Here is a 22,705-nt window from a genome sequence, read left to right on the forward strand (position 1 = left end):
GGGCCTTTTGACATCCTGGAGCCTGCATGGGACTTCAGTAAAAGAATTAAATGTGAGTGATGTTTTCCAACCGTTTGTGTGGCATCTGCCCTGTGGCAGCACTGCTCTGTGCTTCGTTGCAGAGTTCAGCCAGGCTTTCAGGACCAAGCAGTGAGAAAAACTGGCCAGACCACCAGCTACTCTGCCCCTTCCTTTGGGCACTGCAGGAATGCCACTGTGCCCCATGGTTAAAGACTGATGTCATATTTATAGCATTCTTCATGGCCAAGAACTCTCTAATCTTAGTAATTTTGCCTATGAGGGGCTACTTGTCCAGTTGAGACACATGTGTAGTTATAACAAATAGAGGTGGAAGGCTATGAGACTCTGGGCATGAGTTTTAAATGTCAACTTGCCTTAGTCACAGGGGAAGAGTCACGACTGAGAAATTCTCTAGATTAGATTGGCCTGTTGGCTTCTGTGTCAGGGATTTTCCTGATTGCCTTAACTGAGAGGAAATGAAAGATCCACTCTGAATGTGGGTGACACAGTTTTATAAACTGGGCTGCCGAACTGGCTGAGAGTGAAGACTAGTGGCTAAGCATAAGTAATTGAGCAGGAAGCATGGTTCCTTCTGCTCTCTGCTGTGGAAGTAACTAGCTGCCTGAGTTCTTGATTTATCTTCTGAGTGATATATAGGCTGTAATCTGGATTTTTAAGACTAAATAAACCTTTTTCTTTCCTGTGTTGCTTTTTTGATCAGGATATTTTATTACAGCAGTGAAATGACACCAGAGCAGTGGGTAAGCATGGGATCTGTTTAGTAAAGATTTGTGTTTTCTTGGGTTTGTGACACCTTCTATCCCCATTTATTTGAATGAAAACCTTGAACATACCAATGTTCTAAGCAAATAAAATGAAACCCTCTGAAGAGACATGAGTATTTTTTTAAAGACATTGTTATTTATCTATTTAATGTATGTGAGTACACTGTCGCTGTCTTCAGACACACCAGAAGAGGGCATCGGATCCCATTACAGATGGTTGTGAGCCACCATGTGGCTGCTGGGAATTGAACTCAGGACCTCTGGAAGAGCAGTCAGTGCTCTTAACTGCTGAGCCATCTCTCCAGCCTGACATGAGTATATTTTAAAGGTTGGAGGAAAACTACACTTATAAGGACTATGTTTTCTCTATATCCCTTGAGATCTGCTGTGGGAATTTTATGATTATTGTTATGATCATTTTCAATAGAACTCTTACTCATTTGTAAGAGGTTTCAATATGACAGATTGAGGCTAGGAAGTCATTGACATTCATTTAGCAAGCCATGCTGACTATCATAGCATTAGGTTTTGGAGGTTATTTAGACAATGTAGAGGTGGTCATATGTATTACTCTTACGATAAAAAGTTCTTCCCTTTCTATATCTGGCCCTTTTATACTAACCTAAAAAGGTGTCTTTGTTGGAGATACTGTATCTGCATACTACAGAAACACAGATGTCTCTCATATGAAAATAGAGGACTATGCCCATTGTTGATTGGAAATGGAGGAGGGTCAAATAGAACTTTTTCTTAAATAACAGCTGTAGGTTCAAGTTCTCAGAGAAAAGATTCTACTCAGTGATTTATGTACAGAGGTATTGAGAGGTCACTTTGTGGTCAACACTCCTGGAAGAATGAGGAGGATTAGGGAGAAGGACAAGTTTAATGCTGGCGACATTGTAAGGGGGACATCAGCTGAGCCCACAGTATGCAACCAAACTGGGGTGCCTTAGTGAACCAAATAAAGGCAAAGAGTTGGACCTTATATCTCAAGCCTGACCAGCAGTGCCCATGGGCTGGCCGAAAGAATGAGTGACTTTGGGAGAAGTGGCTCCTTAGACACATGCAATTCATAGGTAGAGGTTCTACCAAAAAATCTCAGCAACCCGTGCTTACAGCAACTAGAAAAAAGATACATCTCAGTTCTGAAGGAGATCTTGGTCCTGTAATGGATAAAGCAAGTCTTATTTTGAGGGAATATATTGCCATTCAAAATCTGTCAGATCAAGCTTGAGATCCATCATGCTAATCAACATTACCTGGCTGTATTGATTAATCCCTTGGCAGCAAGGGATCAATTTCTGCCTCTTCCAGAGATGACTCTAAAAGATGCTTCTAACTTCTTCAGAATTTTAGTTTGCTATGAGTGGAGGATGGACATAGTGTATAGTGTGAATGCTTCTTGTTACTAATTGTAAAGGCAGTTTCTATAACCAAAGATGTGTGCTTTCACGTCCCTTTATCATGCTTATGTATGGGCTATAGATGATAGACTACGTTGTAAGTGTGTTATCTTGGACTTGCATGGACAATTTTCACTTTTAATTTCACCTCTGAGTTATCAAAGATGCTGTTTTGGAGGGAGTTGGTCCATATCTTGGAGGTATAAATGCTAGGTATTAGCAGCATCAGATTGGCTCAGTTACAGCAGCATCTTGTCCACAAGAAGGCTGGATAGAGAGGTTAAAAGCAGATTGAAAGGGTTCAGAGCACAGTGATTCCAGTCATTTTATGTGGCATCCCTAGGAAAATTAAACTGTGCTTTTCTATGCATCTCCAGAATGAATAATAATAAGACACATAATAGCAGCACCCCCTCAACCTGAATTTTAAAGATACATGTAACAGAGTAAGTGTGCCATTCATGTTCATTGTCGTAATGTTCATGAGTATGAAGTTAAAAACAGGAGAATTTGACCAGCACACATGTAAAAGGATTAAAGGAAAAAAGAACTGAAGATTTAAGCAATAGCACAAAAATAAATGGAAGGAGGTGCTAGCTTTCTATAAACTTTATAAATCATTGTCTCATTCTTCCACATCAGAGGTAAAGCTTTTTACTATATACATCAAATAATATTAGTATTCGCAAGGGCAAGTGTCCTTGAATAACCTTGGCATAGACAGTTTCCTCAATCTTTTCCCTAGACATTTAAAAAGACCAAATTCTTACTCTAGATTATAACTGAAATGGGGGGATTCTGAGAATGTGTTTCTCAGAAAAGTCTGTGTTTCTCATCACTGATGGGTTAGCTCACTTAATCTTGAGAATAGTCTGTGAGCACTGTGACCACTGCTACTGTAACTCCTCCCTTCCCCCCTGCGTATGTAGGAAAACAAGATGATCAGAGACTGTGAATATAAATGGGCAGAGATTGGGATCTGAAAAGGCATTCTCTCTCTCTCTCTCTCTCTCTCTCTCTCTCTCTCTCTCTCTCTCTCTCTCTCTCTCTCTCTCTCTCTCTCTCTGTGTGTGTGTGTGTGTGTGTTTTCAGAGTACAGATGGCCAGTAGCCCCTTGATGACCAGCTGCTGAGGTGTTCCTCCTGGGGTTGCATCAGACAGCAGAATCATTAGCTTTCCTTTCTCTGGGGCCATCTGTCTCTGGGTTAGTTATTTATTTCAGTAGAATGAAAAGCCGACCACTCCTCTGTCCATGTAATTACTAAATGACTTGGCATATGCCTCTGCACGAATGTAAAGCAAAGCAGCCCTCTGGAGAAGCAGCTTTTTGTTTTGTGGCCTGTTAAAAAGTAAATTAAGCAAGAGAAGGTGTTAACATTTGTCAACAATGGTTCTGTTTGGAGGTTGCTATGTGCCCTCTCTGGGTATTTGGTGAAAGAGAAGGTAGCAGAAGCAATCACAGCTGTGGAGACAATTGCCCCTGAAGGTTGACACCTAATCTGTTCCTCTTGGTCTCAGTACTATGAGGTTGGTGCCTACATTAACTTGGTTTTAAAACCTATCATATGAGACAGAAACTATGCTTAAAGAGGAGGAGATGCACATGTGGTTTTTAAAAATTTAAAAATCTTACTTTGGCCAGTTCCCTACAGTCTCAGTCAACATACTTTGCTTTTCTATCACTAAAATGATGTTTTCTCTTCCTCTCCCTCTCCCTTTCTGATCATAGGAAGATTCTTCAGAGGTATCGTAAGAAGTTTATCCTGAGGGAATCAGAAGAACAAAATGTTCTGCTGCCCATTTGTGACAAGGGTATACAAATTTATGGCAGTAGATAGGGGGAGAAATGATGATTATATATTTTATTTTAAAAATAAAGAAACTCAGTGTCTCTGCATGGTCCTGTGCACTAGTGACTTGAAAGATATTTAGGCAGAGGATGATATACTCTAATTAAAATAAGAGAGGGACTGAGAGACAGTCAGGGTAAGAAGATAAGAGAAATTTGCAAGCAACCTTTTGTATATTGTGGAATTGTCTTTCCAAAGAAATCACATGGTGTCTGGGAGCAATGCTGAATCAGATTGAGTGGGAGGGCTTATGGAGAAGCCATCCTAGATTAAAATAACACACATGCACAGTGGTCATATCCTCCCGGGATTGATGAATGCACCGCCTCTCTGCTGGATCCTTTGAAAAATAAAATTAATGCAGGCCAGTAAAAACACTTTATCTTCTCCCAAGACAGAGATGTGAGATACTTTTTTCTCTGAGGTCATTTAGCATGATGACCAGATGGTTAAAGAAGATAAATTTTAAAAGTCAATGTTTAGACTTTAGAGGCAAGAGCTCCTGGTGTTTAGTCTGTTTTCAAGGGCTTCATGGTACACCTTTATATCTGAAAACTGCATAATCCTGTACTTAACTCTTGGCAATTGCAAGGATTTACAGTGTGGGTTTATGACTCTGAAGCACTACATGTAAATCTGAGGCTGGCCAAGGAAGGAACAAGAAAGTAGTTATTTTGCACAATTCCTTTATGTCTTGTCCTTTACTTTAGTTTACATTTTTTGCTACATATCTCAGGCTGGCCTCTGTCCTGGAATTTGCAATCTTCCTGCCCCTGTCTCGACAGTGCTGGGACACCTGGCAAATCACGTATCTTTCAGGAAAACACTTGATTTCTTCTTCCCTACACTCACCTACTATCATCCCCATTCAGTTGGTACAACTCAAAAGACAGAAAGATGTGACTGCATTAGTAATTGTTCTTGGCTAATCATAAGGAGATAAATTAGATGGCTTGGGTGGTAAAATCACTGAAGAAAATGAGACTCATGTATCCACAGTCTGAACATAGATAAAACGCAAACTTACATTTGGATACCTACTTTACAAAGGGCGTTGTCAAAGCATTAAAACCATCACTTGATTTTCTGCTCATCTCAGAAACTACTGAAGAACGAATGGCAATGACTTTAGCCGAAATATGCAACAAAGGGAAGACAGAACCCGTAGAGATTATATCTAGTGGATAGGCACGGCCCCCAGTTGAGGAACGGGGCTACCTACGCATCTCAAAATTTTAAACCCAGAAATGTTCCTGTCCAAAGGAAATACAGAGACAAAAAATGGAGCAGAGACTGAAGGATAGGCAGTCCAGAAACCTCCTCACCTAGGGATCCATCCCATCTGCAGACACCAACTCCCCACACTATTGTTGTTGCCAGGAAGCACTTGCTGACAGGAGCCTGGTATGATTGCTCCTTGAGAGGTTCTTCTTGACCAAGATAGAGATACTCACACCCAACCAACGGACTGAGCCTGTGGACCCCAATGGAAGAGCTAGGGGAAGGACTGAAGGAGCTGAAGAAGATTGCGACCCCATAGGAAGAACAACATTAACTCACTGGACCACCCAGAGCTCCCAGGGACTAAACCACCAACCAAAGAGTACACATGGAGGGAGTCAGGACTCCAGATACATAAGTAGCAGATGCATATGTAGATGGCCTTATCTGACATCAACGGCAGGGGAGGTCCTTGGTCCTGTGGAGGCTTGATGCCCCAGCATATAGGGATGCTAAAGGGGTAAGGCGGGAGTAGGTGAATGGGTGGAGGAACACCCTCATAGAGGCAAAGGGAAGGGGTTAAGGGGGGATGGGTTAGGAAGTTTGTGGAGGGGTAACCAGGAAGGGGGATATCATTTAGAATGCAAATGAATAAAATGATTTATTTAAAAAAATAAAAAATAAAAACATCAAAAACCAAAAGCCCAGCCCAAACCAAAGCAACTTAAAATGTATCTTGCATGTCACATCCTCAAAGAAATGGAGCTGTTATCTGAATGAAAGCACTTTCCATCAATCCATCCAAACACTTGTCAGTCAGGAGGACACACTTCTGCTCTTTAAATGTGAGTTTCTTTGCCTTGGGCACCAGTGTTGCTTTTCTAGCAATAATTCCAGTGCTCTGACCTGATAGAGCATCACCACTCTGGATACAGGACATGTCCTCTCATTTCTGATTGTTCATCCTGTCTCCCTAGCCATAGTAATTGGATCAGGGATGTCATATGATAAGAGTTGTTCTAATTGGAACATAGTGTTTATTCACAGTTGAAGAAAAAAAAAAAGAGTCTCTCCTTGATGGCGTGGAGTGTAGATGTGGCTGGGAACTGCTGCAGGTACTTTGAGGAAAGGCCATCTAGGGAGAAAGGTGACATCCCAGTGTGGGGAGCACACAGAGGATGCTTAAGGAATCAGATGAAAGCCAGGTCTCATGATTTCAGGTACCAAAGCATCCTTTGGGCTGCAAGAGGCTATGCATGCATTAGGCATTGCAATCCATTTGTATGGCTTCTCAGTTGCACAAGAACTTGTCCATGAGCCTACAGTCTATCTCTGCCATGGCCAGGGTATAGTGTTGTATCTAGTACTAGATTTGTTTTAATTGATATTTAGATAAATGTCATTTTGTTCCTATTTCGTGATGGATGTCAGTTGATACTTTCAGTTTTCCATAGTTTCTCATAGGAAATAGCATTCTAAAACCTATCCACCAAAAATTTAAATTAACTCTATTCTGAGGGTTTTTTTTAAAATTATTTTTAGTTTTGAAATTTTATATATTCTGTGTGCAGGTGCCCAGGGAGTCCAGAAAAGAGCAATGGATTCCCTGGAGCTGGAGTTCCAAGAAATTGTGAGCCCTCCATTGTGAATTCTGGGACCTGAACTCAGGATCTCTGCAATAATGTTATGTGCTTCTAACTGCTGGGCCATTTCTCTAGCCCCCAATTAAGAGTTTCGTTGTAATTTGTAAAACTTCTTTTTATCTTGAGTTTTAGACAGTACTTTAGAGCTAACAGTAATTATTACCATAGTGGGAGTTACCATTTATAAGCTTCTTAGTTTTACTTTCTAAGTGCTCCTAGTAAGCAACTGTATGGGATTTCCTTGTTGGTAATGAGGGAGTGGAGAAATTGTTTTCCCCATTTTCCACATCTGGAATGGAAGATGCAGAGCTGCAGCTGAGTGGCTTACCTTTAGGAGTCACAAGGTACCACCCACTTTTCTCTCAGGATGGCACTGTGCTGTTAGTATTCCCAGTTGGAGACTCTGAAGGGCATAAAGATGTCCTTTGAGCATGTTTGTGTGTGCAGTGCAGTCTTTGCTAACAGTGACTCCAGAATTTGCTTAAGGATTTTGTGTTGGCGTCTGTGCATTCTGATGCTTCACGGTATGTCGCCAGGCTCTGCTTTGATCTCTGCATAGCGATGTGTGTATCTAATAGCTTGACACTACTGTCAAGTCTTGAATGTCACATCTGAGAAGGGTCACAGGACCATAATATTAAAACATTAACAAGCATACCCCGAGCTAGGAATATGTTGCATAAGGTTATACTGGCTCTTTACAGTGCATCATTTTCTGAGGCTATTTTCCATCTTTGAGAACTTGACTTAAAAACACACTGTACCAGCAAAGAAAACCTACTTGATTTCCTTCTGCTTTTGCTCTTTTCTGTTGTCCACACACCATCTTCTCTGTAAACAACTGGACTAAAGCAGGGACTAGGCAAATCAGGCTATTAAATGTGGCAATATTCTTAGACCGAGACTCAACCCTGATGGTCTATATTATGCAGAATGTGTTTTCCATTATACAAACATATTTTCTTATTTTGCAGTGAGAAAAATGAGCTTTATTAGGAGTTTAATTTTTCAAATGACTTAAAAATTCTCCTGCTTTAGTACACATTATAGAACATTAATGAAGAATTGAAATTTTGGACAGGTAAATCTTTAGGGAAGAAAATATCTGCAAATACAAGTTTTCCTTCATTTATCTCTTATTCCTTTTTACATGTTGGTAAAAAACAAAACCACCCCCACAGAGACAGCTCTCCCATTTGTGGCATACAGAGTCTCTTGAAGTTTAATTTTCTTCTTAAACAATATAATGTTTTATTAAAATTTCTGAACCAAAAATTCCTGCCATCTGAACATTAACTTTAATTTACTGTTTATTCCTGACCACCCGCATATTGTTGTGGTACAAAGTCTCATAGTAGCATTGTCATAAGGTTTTAGCATTTGCTTTGATCACATTTGACATATATGCCCCTCGGCTGTCTGTCCATCCTCCTCGGCTGTCTGTCCATCCCCATCGTTAATCTTCCTCCCAAGTAGCCCCTCCTCTACTTTCATGCCATAAGCCCATGTGTGCAAATATGCATATGTACATGTACATGTAACTGTAATATATGATCCATGTATCACAGAAGACATGTAATGTTCGTTTTTCTGACCCTAAAGTTTATTGATATGGTGACCTTCAGGTCCATCTTATTTCTTGAGAGATATTTTGTTCATCTTTATGGCTAAATATGTATTCTACATTTTATCTGCTTTTCTTTTGATGGGCACCCAGGGCAAATCCATAGCTTGGCTGTTTTGAAGTGCTGCAGTGAGCACGGATATACAAGGGCATCCTATGGTAGGGTTACTCTGAGTTACTGAGGAGACTTCATACTGATTTCTACAGTGGCCATACCAGTTTATATTCCAGCAGACGTATATAAGGCTACACCTGCTTTTATCTTCAGTGACATCTGTTGCTGCTTTTTTTTTTTTTTTTTTTTTTTTTTTTTTTTTTTTTTTTTTGACACAGGGGTTCTCTGTGTCCTGGAACTCACTCTGTAGACCAGACTGGCCTCAAACTCAGAAATCCACCTGCCTCTGCCTCCCAAGTGCTGGGATTAAAGGCGTGCGCCACCACCGCCCGACTTGCTTTTTTTTTTTTTTTTAACTGTTCTCTTCTTACCCAGCTGAGGTGATATCAGCATAGTTTGGATCAACATCTCCCTGATGGATGGGGACAGCGGGCATTCCCCATGTGTGTATCGGGTACTGACACTTCTCAGTAGTTCATCTCATTGCCTGTTTCTTCACTGGGTTTTTTAGAATTTCTTAATTTGCATCATTCTAATAGACACCCAGCTTTAGAAATTGGCTTTGATTGAATAATTTAATTAAAGAATGAAGATGATGTTATGATAGAAAAGAGGATAATACATTTTTTTGTTCTAAAAAAAGAAATATCTGTCCAACATTCTATCTACACAGAATCAGAATCCTAGAATTTTATGTTTGCTAAGTATGCCATTGCTGGAATGTTTGTAGCATTGGCAGTTGCCATTAGTCTTCCCCTAAAACTATGTTGGCTCAAATACCACCTATTTGGCCCCGAAGAACCTCACTTAGTACATGATTGCCAAGCTCTGAGTCACAGTGTTTTCATCAATGTCATCTGTGATCAAGTGAAACTGAATGGAAAATGTATGGCAGCAATAAGAAAACAACACTGCTATACAGCTCAGTGTTCATGAGTTCAGCAGAAAGAGCTGGCGCATGCGACTTCCTTGTTGTTCCAATGGGCTGGAAATTCCATTTTGAATAACTCTAGAGAGGCCAGTGTCCTTCTTATCGGTGAATGACCTTATGAGTTCACTTTCACTGAGACCAAATATCAACAAAGGACACACTGGTCAAGTGTCTGAGGCGAGATATAGTTTACATCAGATCTTGCAGTAAATTACGTGGCTTTGAAATACCTCTGTCTTCACAGTTTGCTTTCTCACTTCCCCATACTAATTCACTAAAAAACAAACAAATAAACATGCACAGATTTACTTCTATGAGCTGACTCTATGGCATTCATGTATATACTCATATAGATGAAATAAATAAGAAAATACAGTATGGCTTGAGCACAAGAAGTTATTTTAAAAAATAACTTTAGATGAATATTAAAAATGATTTAAGGCTGGCAAGATGACTCGTTGTGTAAGGGTGCCAGTCCTCAGCTATTACAAGATAGAAGGACAGAACTTACCACAGTGCTGGTTGTCCTCTGACCTCCAAATATACATCATAGTACACTCCCCATACAAGTAAGTAAATAGATGTAAAAAAGAAATAGATTATCAATTACACATAAAACCAGCAAAATATTTTCATATAAAAAAATCTCCTCATGGTCAAGAAATGTTATGTTTTTAAAGAACAACAAATATATGCCTCAAATCCATGACTTTGCTTTAAAGTCAGTTTTTAAAACTGATATTACCCAGAATTTTAATTACATAATTAAAATAAGATTTTTTATGGAAAAAAACAAAGCCTTTTGAATAAGATTAGTTGGAGCTTCCAAAATGACAGTCATACATGTCTATAAACATTCTTATCTCTCATGCATACATACATACATACATACATACATACATACATACATACATACAGTATATTTACTCTTTCCTTCCTTCCTCCATTTCTTTCTTCCTTGCTCCCCTTCCCTCTCTTTCTTTGCCTGTTCCTTCTTTCCTCTTCCTTCCTCCTCAATTCCTCTTCTCCTTCTATGTTCTCCTCTTTTGCATTTTTGTCTTTGAGAAACAGGGTAGCTCAGACAGGCTTTATGCTCCCGATTCTCCTCCTTAGTCTTCTAAGTGCTGGGACTATAGACCAGCAATGCTATCCTCAGCCAGTTTCATTCATAAGAACAATACTATTTTTAAGTATATATCAAAATCAAATCAGTTTTATTTTGAGATTCACAAACATTTTATATTACACAGTAAAATCATCTCTTCTTTAAAAATTAAAGAAAATGCTGGAAAAAATAGCTCAGTGGGTAAAGTGCCTACTGTTTAACCATGAAGACCCAAGTTTGAATCAGAAACATCAGTGTGAAAGAGCAGGCATGTGGTGTACATCTGTAGCCCAGGTGCTACAGGAAACAGACACAGGCAAATCCCAAAGTTCACTGGCAAGGCAGTCTAGCTGATTGGTAATCTTAGCACAGGGAGAGCCTGTCTCAAATAATAAAGTGGGGTATGATAAAGAGAAACACATAATGTCGACCCCTGGTCTCCAAATGCATGTTCTCTCTCTCTCTCTCTCTCTCTCTCTCTCTCTCTCTCTCTCTCTCTCTCCCTCTCCCTCTCCCTCTCCCTCTCCCTCTCCCTCTCCCTCTCTCTCTCTCTCTCTCTCTCTCTCTCTCTCTCTCTCTCTCTCTCTCTCTCTCACACACACACACACACACACAGACACACACACACACACAAAGTATAACACATAGTATGCAAATGCATACAGAAAAATGCATACAGAAAAAGAAAAGAAGTCAGACATAGCAAAACAAAATAAACCCAAGTACCATCAAGAATTCTATGTATGTAAACAAAAGCTCTTCAGCATCCTAGGCAGAGGTGGGCTGTCTGGCTGACTTTCAGAGCTGATGTGAATTTAGACCTCTGCTGATTGGCTCATTGCTAGCATAGAGGCACCTGCAGGAACCGCTGGTAGGATTGATTGTCACATGTCACTGACCTTACTTACTTGTGGTAACTAAGTAAGAACATTCACACTCAGAAAAGACAGCTCGGTTATCTGACCTTCTTTAGTTTGTGTTCATGGCAGGAAGCTGCTGATAAACCAGATAGGGTCATCAGTTGAGTGCCATCAGGGTTGTCACAAGGAGAATCTGTAGACAGCATGCACAAAGCTTCTGCTCTTGGGAAATTTATAAGGCACACATTAACCAAAAGGCAAACAAACAAATAAGATAATTCTAGGTTCTGATCTTTGTGTTTGGCAAAATTAGCAAGATGTTATATAAGAGAAGCATTGGCTTTGGAGAAAGCAGGAGGATTAGTAAATAAAAAACAGTCTTTATTTTGCTCACCCACAAATATTAATCTCAACAATTATGAAGGTTACTAGAATTCCTAACCTAAGAGAAAAGAGCTCAGGAGTGGGCAAGCATCAGATGGCAGAAACTTTTATTGGTTTAACAGATACTGTTATAGAAAACTCAAACACACTGATGCCAATCAAAATAAAGACCGACGAGAAAATTTTCTGAAGAACAATAAGAATTGTTTTAGGATAATTAGTATCACAATGTGGAGAACATGCTGTCACCAAATGTGAGCATATTCAAAGAAACTGAAGTATTCGGACATCATAACAGGTGAAGTAAAAGGCTTAGGAGGCAGCTCAGTTGCTGGAGTCTGAAACATGTGAAGATGAGGACTTAAGTTCTAGCCACAGAACTCATTTAAAAAGCTGAGTCTGTAATTCGAATGCTGAAAAGGTATAGAGAGAAAGATCCTTGTGACTCGCTTGGTAACTAGTTTAGCTGTGATCAGTGAGAGACCCTGTCTCAAAAAATAAAGTGGAGCAGGCTCAAGAATAGCACCTGACTTTGACTTCTGGGTTCCAAATGCACATGATGGTGTACATGTGCTTACACACCAGCCCCGCCCCTCCCCACACAGATCAGGCAAATGAAGAGGATTATTCCATATAATATTTTGAGGCCACAATTTTCCTATAGAGATTAAGGAGAAAGCGTCTGCCCTCTAATAGAACAGAGAGATGCTTTTTAGATGTTCTTGTAGAGGTATTTGTCTCATAAGGATGCAGTGGCCTTTGCACAAGATTGTAGTTCTGCAAGAACATTTTGTTTCTCTCAGGCAATGGGCCATGAAAGCTCTTCCTCTATAAAACTTCTGGTTTTTATTAGAGGTGAGAGGGGCCTCTTTTGACTCTGACAACTTTTACAATAGGAAATTCACAACTCAATATTTTGCTTACTCTCTCACCAGGAAAAGATGTAGTATAGTTAGGACTTAATATAATGGCTTGGCACTCATGATAACTGTTTTGACTTAGCTTCCGTGTCTCCCTGTCATCTGAGACAGCTTGATCTTTGAGAGTCAGATGAAATTAGTAACATCTCTTACCACCGGTGTTGGAAGAGCAAGTGGCTGAGCAGAGTTTTGGGCTGCCATGTAGGGCTGTGACTCATGTTTCTTCTAATCGTTTCTGGCCTGGAGTACTTGATTTTGATGAAGAGATTTAAGGTGTGGCTCACTGATATGTTTTGAGACTTCTGACTTTGTTCTTCATCTAGTCACTCACAGTGGGAGACTGTCAAACATGAAGGCATTCCTGTGAATGGTTGGAGAGCAGATGACCTATAGAACTGAACTTTAACTCTGTTATACTGAAAAAACCCAGATTCTAAGTTTCTCTACCATGACTTGTCTATTTTCTTCTTCCATTTAAAGCAAAAGGTTGGAATGGCAAATGAATCAGAAAATTGAGTAGAAATGTGAGATGTTGCAATATATGCACATTATGGAACAACTGCATGAAGCCAAGTTATACATCCATCCCTCTCCTGCTTCTTCTCATGGTCCTTTGGTGGTCAGTACATTTACACTACTCTTTGCAATTCTACAATACCATTCAGTTCACTATGAAGTACAGTCGCTGCAGCTACTGACTGTACAGAACTTCAGGTACAGAAGCATGTAAGTTCCAGGGAGGATGCACTTCGACCATTCCTTCCAGTTACAGCAAAACATTGATTTTTTTTTTCTTGAAAGTTGGCAACATTTATTCCATTGCTTTGGGCCTGACACTTCTGGTCAGAATGGGTGGCTATGGCATGATGTGACTCATGGAGCGTTTCTTCTCATCCAACAACAGTTTCTGCAATTCATGTTGTTATGCCATTTGGCTCCCACTTCAGACCTCCCCAAGGGCTTTGGGTATGCTGCCTGAAGGAAGGAAATTCCATAATCAATTTTCACACTCTTTCAGCCACTACTATATATATTTTTAAGGGCAAAGTAGTTCTTCAGATTGTTTTTAGATTGATGACAGAGAGAGTGAGGATTGGGAAAATAGCCCAAGCTCCTGCCAGGAACATGGTGCATGCTGGGTCAACCTTGATAGCCATAGGGTGGGAGAGGTAGTTCAGATAATAGCAGGTTGACTCTGCAGGCATAGGCTGGAAACCCAGTACTCCAAAGAAAGATATGTTTGTGCACATGTCAAGGGTACACAGTGAAGAGCTCAAAAGCTGTTGGTTTCTCAAGTTTGCCTGCAGCCCACAAGACCTGATTAATTCAGTAACACTGAACCTTAGAGAAAATTTTCAGACAGACACCTGCTTGGCTCACTGTGACCTTGCAGAAGTAAAGTTTTTGGATAATTTTGTTTCATAGCTAGAGGAAAAAAAATCTATGCTCAATGTAAACATTTGTGGCCTTAATTTTGATTTACCTTGAAGAATTTTAAGATTAATATAATTAATATGTCTCATAGATAACTTTTTTGTCTTAACATCAACATAAAGATGTAGACTCAGCACGGTGGTTAGTGCTACATCTTTCTAAATGTAGAAGTGCTGATTTAAAAACATGAGTGCCCGAGTCAAAAGAATACAGCTAGTTTAGTATCTTACCCATCCTCAGAAGACTTATCAATCCTTTACTCCATGCAACTAAGCCCAGAATCTTTGAGGCTGGAATGTAGCAATGTATGTAGAAATTGTTGACACTTGTTTTAGGAGTTCTAAGCTTGTGATAATACTTTTGTTCACTTAACACTTTGGTTGCAAATTTTTGGGAAAAGCTAGCTCAGTTTCTCTTACATATTTAAAGGAAGATAGCAATTTGTGAATATATGTCTAAACTTTTAAGATATATTTTACACATATGAACATTTACGTGTATAAATAAAGTTGAATGATTCCTCTACCATTACAAAGAATTATCTGCTATTGACTTCTTTCTTTAGGTTTTTTTTTTCTTCAGATATGTTAATACATGTACATAAAATAATTAAATGCCCATGGTAGCCTAGGGAGATAGTATATTGTTAAAGTATTTGCCTTGTTAGCGTGAAGAGTTAGGTTCAGTTCCCAGAATCTATACTTAAGAAACCACACACACACACACACACACACACACGCAAAAGAACACAAAACAAGATAGCTTTGTGTGATGAGGCTTGCACATGTAAACCCTCTGATGGGGCAATGGTGACAGTCAGATTCCTGAGGCCCATTGGCCAGCTATTATCACCTGCCTGATGAACCCAGGCCAATGGGAAGTAATTCTTCAAAAGTAGGTAGACAGCATTTGAGGAACAAGCTATACTTTTCTGCCATTCCCCCCAACACACATGTACATGCTCACACATATGTATGGAAATATATAACAGATATAAAAATATATCTGTTACTAGTTAAATTAATATGGATTGGTAGGTTTTTCTTTGATTGTTTTTGAATTAGGGTCTTGCTAGGTAACTCTGGCCAGTCTCCATCCAACTCATGATCTTTCTGCCTCAGTTGAATGGTTTTTGATTATGCTTTCTCACCTGCTACTGGGTGTTCAGTGTTTCTCCACGAGTGAGTTTCAGAGCATGAGGAATAGCATTACAAGCAGATGCACCATGTTTTATTTTTAACTTCTATGCTGTTGGAAACAAATTGTTCCTTATATATATATATGCATTTTCAGTGCCAGGACTTTATGCTTTCCATGCACAGACTCTACCATAGGTAAATCCTCAACTGTGGTCTGAATATTTTTACTAATAAAATTTCTATTCCCTTGGGGCTGGAAAGAGGACTCAGAGATGAAGATCCCTTACTCTTCTTGCAAAGCACCTAGGTTTAGTTTTTAGTATCCCCACGACAGCTCACAACTATCTGTAACCCCAGCTCCAGGGAATCTGGTACCCTCTTTTGGCTTCTTTTGGTAACAGGCACACACATGGTGCACACACATGTAGGCAAAACACCCACATCCATAAAATAAAAATAAATAAATCTTTAAAAATTTCTATTCCCTTAGAATTACTGGGTGAAAGTTCATGAATGCATTTTAAAAGATTTTTTTAAAGTAAGAGGTAGTATTTTTAAAAGATACTTAATGAATGTCTTCATCTTTCCCTCTGAAATGAACATATCAGTCTCTCCTTTCAAGTAGTATGCATGAATGCCATTTTTTTTTATTGTCATTGAAACGAATAACAGAATGTTAAGGACAATTTAGCATTTGCTGGGCAAAGTTTTCTCTAATGATTTTTCAATTATTGTTTTACATTTTTCTGTTATTATTATGTTGGTAGTGATACAAGAAACAGCATTTCCCATTCTTCTTTTATAGCTTTGAAAAATAATCATATTTTCTATGTAGGGTAAACGAATATATCTTAGCAAGTGCTACTAAGAATTATTGTTTGTGACAATTATTGTGACAAGGAAAAATCTTCCCAAATGACAGTCGATGGTAAACAACAAGCCTTATGCTCTTCTGTGCCATTCAGAGATGCTCCCGACATCCAGTGACACATTTATGCAGCCCTCTTCTGATTCAACTACAGGCACAGTGGACAGTCTGTGAAAACAGTGGTCCTTCTCTCCTGCGTGGCCTGGATCTTGCTATAATCTCTTGCTGGTATTTTTCCATTCTACCCTAGGGTCTTTCCAATCTTAGATCTCTCAGCTGGCTGACACTGATCAGACCAAAGATTCAGGGGTGCAAGAGGAATTGTTGCTCATAGGACACATTTCAGACAACGGGAAAAGATAACCAGATGAGAACTGTTCGTTCTCCCATCTTCCTGGTAGACTATGCAAGGGGTACCCTGTGTGCTTCTCAGAATCTCATTTTTGCTTACAGTAAAAAATATCAACAAAACGCCATACAATGGCTTTCCCCAGTTTGCCTGCTCCATTTCTGCCTTTGAGTACTAGCTTTCAAAAAGAACAAATGCAGCCAAGTCTTCATTCTGTCCTCTTGTCTTGAAGTAACAGTAAACAAGTTAACGAAACTTCCCCTTCTTTCACAGAGCTGACTTTTCCTGTATCCCAATTTAGAACATATGCAGTTAACCGACTCAGTCATTAAATACCGAGTAATGTTATTGTTTAGCTCTGAACGTTTAACATTTTGGAAAACCAGTCTTCAATTCATCATCTTGGATTTATGGTCCTGGGTTGCAGGCATGGGGAACTTTTCTTGTTCCATATTTCAGAACCTACTGCTCTAGCCCTGTCGCCTTTGTTTACCAATGGCGATTTTCCACTCCGTATCTTCCTGTTATTTTCTTTCCATATGCATATGTGTCCAGTTTTTTCTTCTTCTAGGACAACTCATACTAGCATAGGAGCCACCCAAATAACTTTACTTTTACACAGTTCTTTAAAGAAATCCAATCTCCAGAAATGTGGTAGGTAGATTTAGAACTTCAATTTATAACCTTTGTCGTTTTGGGGTACAGTTTAACCTATGACCTGTCTCTAGAACAATGTAATCTCTACCATATTGGTCCACAAGCCCGCTTATATGTTGCGGGAAATATTCCCGTGCTACGCCAGGCGCCATTGGGCCACATGGCTCCAGCAGGGTGTTCTCATCTCGGCAGATTCTCTAGCCTAGAACTCCAAAGTTCCCTTAGTGGATCACTGCCACGCCAGCCCCACACAACGATCACCCACCCCACGGTGAGCCACCACGACACCCAGCAACCAGTAGAAACAAAACTCTAGAAGCTTATAATTAATCAGCCAGATTTATATAACAATAGATTCTCAATTTACAAGGTCCCACACAATAATTTCAGGGCTAATTGCTAATGATACAAGCTACCCACCTAGATTAGACAAGTAAATTTAATTATTTTATCCCTCTATGAACTCATATCTACCTGTGGCTATTTCTAAAGGCTCACTGAATCTGAGTCATCCTGTTTGTTGGTCTCAGTCTTGCTTCCTCCTCTCCCCTGTCTGTCTCCGTCCAGTCTCTGCAACTCAGCTCCACCTCCCTTTTCCTTGTCCAATCACAGGCCTCCTGCTTTAAATTAATTGGGCAGGGAAAATCCTGCCACACGTATAGAACTCCATGACTTCAACAGTGTGAGTCCTTGGCCTGTGAGTGGTTCTGTGTTGAGATGCTAAACTCCACATAGCCACAGAGATGGAAACTTTTAAGATCCGTGCTTCCCAAGTTTCCTAAATCTTCACATCTAGTCCTTTCTGTTGGTTTCAGGATTCATACTCCAGCTGCTTAGATTTATCCCCATGCGTGGGGATTAGTTAATTCTGATTGGCCCTTCAGAAATCTCCCTCCTGTAGGTGGTCACTAGTGTTTAGGATGCAGCATCAGAATCACTGTGACATTGCCTCAGAAACAAAGAAAAAGAAGACATGCATTCACTAAAACGCATAACAATGCATATGAGATTCAAATGGAAATGTGTGAAAACCAGTGGCTCTCTTTCTACCAAATATTGCCTTCGGTTCTACTCCCAAAAGAGTGACCAGCGCTTCTGATATGATCACGAATGTGTTGAAGTTTGATTCTCTGTTGTTGTGATAAACACCATGAGCAAAATCAACTTGGAGAGAAAAAGGTTTAATCTCATTTTATAGATTACAGCTCTTCATTGAGGGGATGTCAAGGTAGGAAGCCTAGGCAGGAACTGAAGCAGAAACCAGGGAGGAACACTGCTTACTGACTCATTCTTACAACCTGTTGAGTTTGCTTTCTATTATAATCCAGGCCCACCAACCTAGGAGTGGTACCCTCCACAGTGGGCCAGACCCTCTCACCTCAATCAGTAATAAAGAAAATGGCCCTTCAGATATGCCCATAGGATAATCTGATGGAGGTGATAGAATAATCTGATGAAGGCAATTACTCCACTGAAACTTGTCTTCTCAGGAATATCTAAGTTTGTGTCAGGATGACAAAAACTAACCAGATGAAAGGAATATCACCTTTAAGGATTGCTAAGGTAAGGCCCCCATGAAGGGAGGACCTCACCCAAGCCTCAGGAATTTTCGGCCACCCATTAACTCACAAGACACCGAACTTGATGCAATCAGCAAGAGGTATATTCAACATGTTGAGGTCAAGACCCATGACCCATGCAGGGGCAGTGGGGTCCGACCCCGGGGCTTTGGAGACAGAGAGAATTTAAAGCCAAAAACCACAACTCGGGGGGGGGGGGGGGAAACCACAACCCAGCGGGAGTAAAGAAGGGCTATTGGAGAGCACCTGTGGAAAGTCCCAGCCCATTATTCAGTTTGTGACAGGGTCTAAGGAACAGTCATGGGGAACATTTTGTATAGGCTATTCTCTAAAGAGCCTATTCGTAACCAACCATCTATCTTGTGGTCAGCCAAGTTCCTGAATCACAGAGCTCATGACCAAGCTGACCTGCACTCTTGGTTCTGCTCTGCCTGTTAGGAGTTTTTAAAAATTTTTAACCCTTTCACTAATTGTATATGGAATTACCACCCAGATGCCCATTAAGCATTAAAAATTGTTAAAATTCATTCTTTCTTCACTATATTTCTTGCAATACCACAATAACAATGATAGCAATGCCATTGACTGACTGTTCATTAATTGCCAGCTACTTATGGACCATAACCTAAATGCCTCTAAAGGTATTATCCATGGTTTTCAGATAAAAATAACTATTTATTCTTAGAATGTCTGTCTTAATACATTTAGGCAGCTACACAAAATGCCACTGATTGGAAAATTTATAATTAATAAAAATTATTTTTCAGTGTTCTAGGGGCTGAGAAGTTCAAGACCAAGACATGAGGGGTTCCACATTTGGTGAGGATTCACTCTGCTTTACAGATGGAGTTTGCTGATCTGCTCCCATAGGATAGAAGGAGCAGCCACACTCCTGGGACTTCTGGCCAGGGCTTCCCTCCCATTCACAAGGGAGCTTTGCTTATGATTTAATTACCTCTTAAATGTCCAACCTCTTAACGTTATTGTTCCAGGATAAGACCACAGCATGTCCACTTTGAGGGGCCCAAACATTTGAACCTTATTCATGATCACGATGGATGGAACCTTGTGAATGATTCACATAGTATTTGCATGTGGACATGCCTGGAATCTAAGCCCACTCTTAATAATTTTCTTTAACTGTTAGGTATTCTCTGCTGTCTGCTATCTATAGCCAGGTGGACCCTCCTGATGCACAAAGGCTATTTGTGACCTCCACTTTGACCTTGCCATTTGAAATCTCAATGTGTCTGAAGAAAAATGCTTTTTGTAATCTGCCAGAGCCGACAGCTTCTGTAAAACTCTAGTCATTTTCACCTGCTGCTGTTGGGTTGGCTCCAGTTAGTTCTGCTGGCCATGTTTTGTATGTAAAACACCATCTTCCCAAGTGCCTCTGCAAAATGTTAGGGCTTTTTTTTCTTTGTACAATAGGCCACAAGTATTTTGGACCATAATCTAAAGTGCTTCTGATAGTTAACTCTTATAAAACTCTGGTTCTTAATAATGTGCTATCCGCAGGAGACATCTGCCCTATTCCAGTATTGGTAATAGAAAAGCCTTCTTAAATCCACATCTCATACTATGCTATTGCAGGCAAATGCTTCTTAGCCATTTTCATAGAATCTCCTCACACACAACAATAAAAGGCAGTCCTCCATTTCAGTGCAGCTACTGAGAAAATGGAAATGCCTTTTAAAGTTGGAGAGGACAAAAGAGTAGTTAAGGATATTTGGCTTGAGATAATTGCTTACATTGTTGGTAAGAGCCCAAGTAGTTTCTTATAATGCAATAACCACTGCATTTTAAATAAGCAACGCAGATGGGGTTCACTCTGTGAATACATAAATAGCTGAAGGAAAATGAACGTTCTGTAAAGACAGTTACATTTTAAAACCACAGTATTCAACATTTTTTTTTTGTTAGCAAACATTTTATGTAAATAATTACTCAATCTGGCACCAGCTATTTAATTACAATCACGGTTTTGTTTGAAAAGGGTCACGTATAAAATGCATGCAAGGCACACATCTATACATTACATAAATTTGAATAAAGGTACTTTCTTATAAAATTGTAAATTCAGATAGTTTTCTTTGCTCATGGAATTGCCAGCCCTGTATTCAGATAGGAGATAACAACAACAACAACAACAACAACAACAACAACAACAAAGAATCTCATTTAAGTAGGATGTTTCCATCTGTAAGAAGCATACACAGGCCTTTTCTTTGTTTTTCATTATTTCCTGAACAATAGCATAGTATCAGTAGCAATGGCTAATGTGTTATAGTGTGTTTATTAGATATTGTAAGTAATATGGAAATTATGTAAAGGACACAAGAGAACGCTATAAGCAAGTGCTACATTATTTTACAAAAGAGATGAGCAGCCATGAAGTTTTGTGTAGATGACAAGGTCCTAGAATTCATTTCACTTTATATACCAACAGATGACTCTAAATGTTCCTAAAAATTCCGAGTGTAATTCTAGGCATTGAAAAGAGACCTGTAGTAAATTTCATAAACTAACAATATAGTTATGGTGGGCAAGAACTATCAACCATAAAGAGACAAAAAAGAAAAAATGTCATGTTGGGGGGCCTTCATTTTTCTTGGGTGAATACTTAAGAGTAAAAATATTTGGTCATGGGGTAGACATATAATTAATTTTAATAAGTAATAAAATATTTCAGGGGCTGGAAATGTGGCTTAGTTGATAGGGTGCTTGCTTAGTGTGCAGAAATGCAGGAGGACTTGGGTTTTATCCACAGTAAGTAAAAGAAAGTAAAAGGAGGTGAGTTGATTGGTTTTACTTATTGACTTGATTTTAAACATAGAACACCTGGAAGAAGATGTGTAATGAAGGATTATCTAGGTCAGGCTTGCCTGTGGGTGTGTCTGTTGGAGACTGCCTTAATTGTTAACTGATGTAGAAACACTAAGCCCATTGAAGGTGGCACCATTCCTTAGGCAAGAGTAAGGGAAGAGAAAGCTTCTTGCAAACAAATGAAAAAGCAGACAGACAAGCAAGCAAGCAAAAATCTATTCTCTCTCTGTGCTCGCTCACTTTCTGCTCTTGACTGTGGATGTGATACTCTAAGTTTCTGCCATGACTTCCCTGCTATGATGGGCTGTAACCTGGAATTGTAAGCCAAAGAAACCCTCTCTTTCCTAAGTTGATTTTTGTCAGGATCTTTTATTACAGCAATAGAAATGAAGAATGAATAATAAGGAAAAAAAAAAACATTCCAAAAGTATGGGATCAGTTCTTCAGTGATAGATTTGAGGGTTCTAATGGCTTCACATTCTTGCCATGGGGATAGCCCTTTAGATTTTAGCCTTTTAGATTTTGTGGGTGTCTGATGCTATTTTGGTTTTAATTTGTGCTTTATTATTGAATACAAATAGAATATCTCTTACTATATTTTTTGCACCCTGGTTGCTTTTATATAAAGTGCCTTTGCCTGTTAAGTGTTTCACTTGTTTAATTGAACATTCCTTTTTACTTTTATTGGAGGAGATCAAAGGCTGAAAGAATGTCTTGATCATGAGTGTATTTTTTATCATTTCTTTTATTGATTTGTTTCTAGAGAAGTTTAAACCCTTCTTCATTTTGCTGATCACATATATGTATATAATTCTCTACATAATTCTCTCTCTCTCTCTCTCTCCACACACACACACACACACACACACACACACACACACACACACACAAACTATTATAAGTAATTAGGAAAATCAACTGGTAAGTGGTTGTTAGAAGTAACATGACTTGTAGTTATGTTCTGGAGCCAAGAGACCCAGTATTTAAAAG

At 39.4% G+C, this 22,705-nt stretch overlaps 1 long non-coding RNA gene across 2 annotated transcripts; it reads right to left on the bottom strand.

The window, feature by feature from the left end:
- Positions 1 to 8,959: 8,959 nt before the first annotated feature.
- LOC143434024 (uncharacterized) lies at positions 8,960 to 11,769 on the bottom strand. 2 transcript variants are annotated; one of them, XR_013103168.1, is made up of 2 exons: positions 11,663 to 11,769; positions 8,960 to 9,867 (listed from the first exon to the last, which is right to left on the bottom strand). It is a non-coding gene; the product is annotated as an uncharacterized LOC143434024 (long non-coding RNA). The 2 variants fall into 2 exon arrangements; XR_013103169.1 differs by having other exon boundaries at positions 11,607 to 11,750.
- Positions 11,770 to 22,705: the final 10,936 nt, after the last annotated feature.

The sequence above is a fragment of the Arvicanthis niloticus genome, chromosome 12 (assembly GCF_011762505.2).
Source record: "Arvicanthis niloticus isolate mArvNil1 chromosome 12, mArvNil1.pat.X, whole genome shotgun sequence".
Taxonomy (NCBI): Eukaryota; Metazoa; Chordata; class Mammalia; order Rodentia; family Muridae; genus Arvicanthis; species Arvicanthis niloticus.